Source organism: Trichomycterus rosablanca, chromosome 19, assembly GCF_030014385.1.
Source record: "Trichomycterus rosablanca isolate fTriRos1 chromosome 19, fTriRos1.hap1, whole genome shotgun sequence".
NCBI classification, from domain to species: Eukaryota; Metazoa; Chordata; class Actinopteri; order Siluriformes; family Trichomycteridae; genus Trichomycterus; species Trichomycterus rosablanca.
Genome location: NC_086006.1, coordinates 24,373,369 through 24,378,542, shown reverse-complemented (window position 1 = coordinate 24,378,542; position 5,174 = coordinate 24,373,369).

Here is a 5,174-nt window from a genome sequence, read left to right as displayed (position 1 = left end):
TTCATCCGCATCAGGCGGGTTTATATGGAGACCCGTGTTGCACACAGAGAGTCACGCACCGATCTCCATTATCCCCCATTTCATTGTGCAGGCACCATTGATCAGCCAGCAGTTTCACCCGAGTGCCCCGTTCTGCATTTTTTTTCTTCGATTTTCCCCCCCAATTTTCTTCCCTAATCTCGTCGTATTCAGTTACCCTGATTGCGTTACGCTTCACCTCTACCGATACAACCCTCCACTGCTCACTGAGGAGCTTCGCAACCGACACACACCCCCTCCGACACGTGTGCAGTACCAACTGCATCTTTTCTGAAGAAAACATCTGAAGAAAACATTATTTAGCCAGAATGTTACAGAACATTTTCTTCATTACCGTGATGGACAATAAAATCACAAGTGATGATGAAATGATTTCTAATGTGTTCACTTAGGTTAACAAGATATTACTCTATCTGTCATGTCTTTTACTTTTTTCTGTCTATTAGCGATAAGTAAGTTAACCTCCCTGTGAACCTTTTCATGTCAAAGCTGAACTGATTTAAAAAATCTGACAGGCTCATTTACCTTCATCTCATCAAGGAGCTTAGACTATTTTTCATGACGACACAGAGAAGTGTGATTGCTTTAACCCATATCTCTCTCCTCAGTGGTTCTCTGTTTGATATTAGCATTTAGCTGATAGAAATCCCTCCTTTGGGGGTAATGACAAAACTTTAAAAAACGGCACAGAATATAATGTTTTATATGCTTTGTGTTCTGATGAATATACACATACACACAGTAACCTAATGCAGATATAATATTAAAACCACCTGCATACTATTGTGTAAGCCCTCCTTGTACCAAAATGAGTTCAAGACATGGACTCCACAAGACCTCAGAAGGGGTTCTCTGGTACACAGTATGGCCAAAAGTATTTAGACACCTGACCATGAGCTTGTTGGACATCTTATTTTAAAAACAACCTGTATTAAAATAGAGTAACCTCTGTGAGATCTTTTTAGCTACAACAAGAGACACTTTTCTGAGGAGGCTTCTCGCAACACTTTAGTATGTTTGTGGGAATTTGTACCCATTCAGACAAAAGAGCATTTGTATGGCTGGGCATTGATGATGGTCAACAGAGCCTCAGTTGTTCCAGTTTATTCCAAATTTGTTCATTTGTGCTGAGGTCAGGGAGGGCTCTGTACAGGTCAACTGAGCTTTTCTTCATGTCTTTATAAATCTTGCTTTGTGCCCAGGGACACATTCATGCAGAAACAGGACAGGACCTTCCTTAAATTGTTGCTGCAAAGCTGGAAGTACAGTTTACTTTTTAGAATAGATTTATTACCAGGCCATCTTTTTCTATTGTGCAGTGGACAGGGGTCAGTATTAGTGCACTGACACCTATCTATAATAGCCAGCATGAATTTCTTACTGCAATTTATGCTACAGTAGCTCTTCTGTGGGATTGGACAAGACAGGCTAGCTTTTGTCCATAACTTGACCCATTCGTCTTCTTGGACCAATTTTAGTAGTTACTAAACACAAAAGGTTTTTTTTACTTTATCTCCCATTTTACTCATTTTGCAATTACTGATGTTCTGTTTTGGTGTCTTTTGTTTTGTAAAGTCATAGTTCTGCAGTTCTGAATCAGTTGTCTCTCAAGCTCTCAGTGAAATTTTAGCAGGCCGGCCAGTCCTACATATGTTAAGTGCAATTCCGAATGTCCTTAATTTAATTATAAATGCTCTCTCTGTGGTTTAAAGGAGTCCTAGAACCTTAGAAATGGCTTTGTAACCCTTTTATACCATCTTTTTAAAGACAGTAGTACGGTTTAGGAGTAGGATTGAGTTATATTCAACAGAGCTCTCTGACCTTAAGCCTGACTCTGATTAATCAGATAAATTGGTTTAGCAATTATCTTTAAACTTACATAACATGCTCAATAGCAGCTTATTTTTCAGCTATGCAGTCCAGAACATGCACGTGAAATAAGTCCAGTTTACGATAATCTTCACAATGATTTAGTGCACGTGTGTAGGGGGGCGGGGGTCTGGATGCCTGGCCTCAGGAAATAAGACATTTTCAATCTCTAAATGGCCATCATCAGAACATCTATTTGGACATGTTATCGGGGTTGGACGTATTAGAGCGTATTGCCGTGGCAACCACACAAATCATCTGAAGGAGAACAAGAAAAAAACACTATCGACGATGTGAGTCCAGCAGCCCATTTCAGAATGTAAGGGTCACTTAATGGAGCTCCATCCCACCACGTAAAATAGAATTTAATATCTCGACGAGGCACAAGACATTTAAATTCAGGTTTCAGAGGCGAGCTGGCCAGCGGGTTCATTTCTGAACGTTTATGTGGTTTACCTTGTTCAGTCTAAATCTCTGCGTGGCATTTTTATTACTCCTCTGCCCTCCTGATCTGACTTCTTTCAATTTTGCCTCATATTAGAGGTGAACACAGTGATTACAGATGTGAAACAGGGGAGAGAGTGTCATTTACGGGACTGCTTGGTATTTCCAAAGAACTCAATCATTTTATTCATTGTGTTTGAGAGCTGGATGCAATTTGACAGCCTACGCCTACCAAACGCGAGCCTTTCATAACCGCTGATGTGAAAGAAATGCTAACACACGTTTGATAGAGTAATAAATTCATTTGTGTTGTAATATACTGTTGGCTTTATTACCCTACAATCTGGAAAAAAGCATATAATTGATGTAACTGGATCGTATTTGCCAGATTGCAAAAAAATGTACTCACATAGATGTTAGGCCTGTTTTATTTGAATGATTTATTTTCCATATGTGTAAATTTACAAGTATTGATCTAAGGGGCCCAATAAAGAGCATACAGCTATGCAATAGTCAAATAATAGTTAACATTTTAAGTAGAAAGGGTCATACTGAGAAGCTCAATGGTATTCAATGTGGCTCAATGGTACGTATTAATGGGATTTTTCTGTTACATTTCCATCCTGCTGTGGTTAAATGGAAATGTTATTATTGTAAAATGGAAATGTCTAGGAGCAAATGCACCTCACTACAAAAGCAGTTGGCTTCATGACCACAGAACAAGACCACTGATTGCTAAAGTGTATAGTGCACAACATGGTCTTGTCATCACTCACTCACAGTTCTAATCTATATCTGAAAGCAACTTCGGGAAGAAAATGTCTGTTATGAGCTATATCGACGTGGCTCACCTGCTGAAGAAATTTGGCAGTAAGCCACATTAAGAGTCACGTTAGAACTGCCAGATACTCTTGTAGCAAACCTGCCTTTTCTCAGAAGCCATTATACCAGTTTTATACTCGTTTTCCGCTTGCATGCAATGCCAACAGGCGTATTTCTTTCTGGGTACTCACCGGGTGTTGTGTCGTTTTTTGGTCCTCACGATGGGAGAGCGGACTGCCACAGAGGTGGCGTGACGTGTCGTTTAAGGAGCAGACCCCGCCCATAAATGTATGTTATGCACGGGCTGCTGGTGTGGTTGAGGTGCAGCTCGTGCGTGTTTGAGGGTTTCTTATCTCTCTTTTTCCCAAAGGCTGGGTTGAAATTGAAATAAGTAATTGTGTTCACATTCTTATGGCCACTTGCATCTGGATGAAGGCATCTGCCAAGCGACTGAATGCAAATTAATTTAAATGTCTAGAGGCAGACACATTTTGTTACTTCTTGTTCTCTGTTTTTATTTCATTTATCTGATTGTGATCTGATTTTTCATTTTTTCGAGGTGCACATCTGATACCAGTTACATCATGCAGTGTATGAATGAAAACTCTTACACGAGTCAAACGCTTGGTGATATTTGAAAGACCCCTAGCAGCTCAAAAGTTTCTCATGCAACTGTTAAAAAATGTCGGCTCATATCCTTCTGGGTTTTAATGCTTTCCATCTTGCAATCTGCATTTCTAAAGAGGAAAGTAAAACCCTGAAGTACTTTCCCACTGGGTCTGCATCAACCCAGAGGTGCGCTTATCTTCAGCTCAGGGAAAAGTGTGAGTGATGCAATTTTGGAGATGAGGTTGACCTCACTTTTACAGTCTTAACAACTTTATCTACTTTTTTCCTTTTCCTTTTATACCAGCTGCTTTTTAAAGTACAATGCATCTACACAGGTACAGTGTATCACAAAAGTGAGTACACCCCTCACATTTCTGCAGATATTTAAGTATATCTTTTCATGGGACAACACTGACAAAATGACACTTTGACACAATGAAAAGTAGTCTGTGTGCAGCTTATATAACAGTGTACATTTATTCTTCCCTCAAAATAACTCAATATACAGCCATTAATGTCTAAACCACCAGCAACAAAAGTGAGTACACCCCTTAGTGAAAGTTCCTGAAGTGTCAATATTTTGTGTGGCCACCATTATTTCCCAGAACTGCCTTAACTCTCCTGGGCATGGAGTTTACCAGAGCTTCACAGGTTGCCACTGGAATGCTTTTCCACTCCTCCATGATGACATCACGGAGCTGGCGGATATTCGAGACTTTGCGCTCCTCCACCTTCCGCTTGAGGATGCCCCAAAGATGTTCTATTGGGTTTAGGTCTGGAGACATGCTTGGCCAGTCCATCACCTTTACCCTCAGCCTCTTCAATAAAGCAGTGGTCGTCTTAGAGGTGTGTTTGGGGTCATTATCATGCTGAAACACTGCCCTGCAACCCAGTTTCCGGAGGGAGGGGATCATGCTCTGCTTCAGTATTTCACAGTACATATTGGAGTTCATGTGTCCCTCAATGAAATGTAACTCCCCAACACCTGCTGCACTCATGCAGCCGCAGACCATGGCATTCCCACCACCATGCTTGACTGTAGGCATGACACACTTATCTTTGTACTCCTCACCTGATTGCCGCCACACATGCTTGAGACCATCTGAACCAAACAAATTAATCTTGGTCTCATCAGACCATAGGACATGGTTCCAGTAATCCATGTCCTTTGTTGACATGTCTTCAGCAAACTGTTTGCGGGCTTTCTTGTGTAGAGACTTCAGAAGAGGCTTCCTTCTGGGGTGACAGCCATGCAGACCAATTTGATGTAGTGTGCGGCGTATGGTCTGAGCACTGACAGGCTGACCCCCCACCTTTTCAATCTCTGCAGCAATGCTGACAGCACTCCTGCGCCTATCTTTCAAAGACAGCAGTTGGTTGTGACGCTGAGC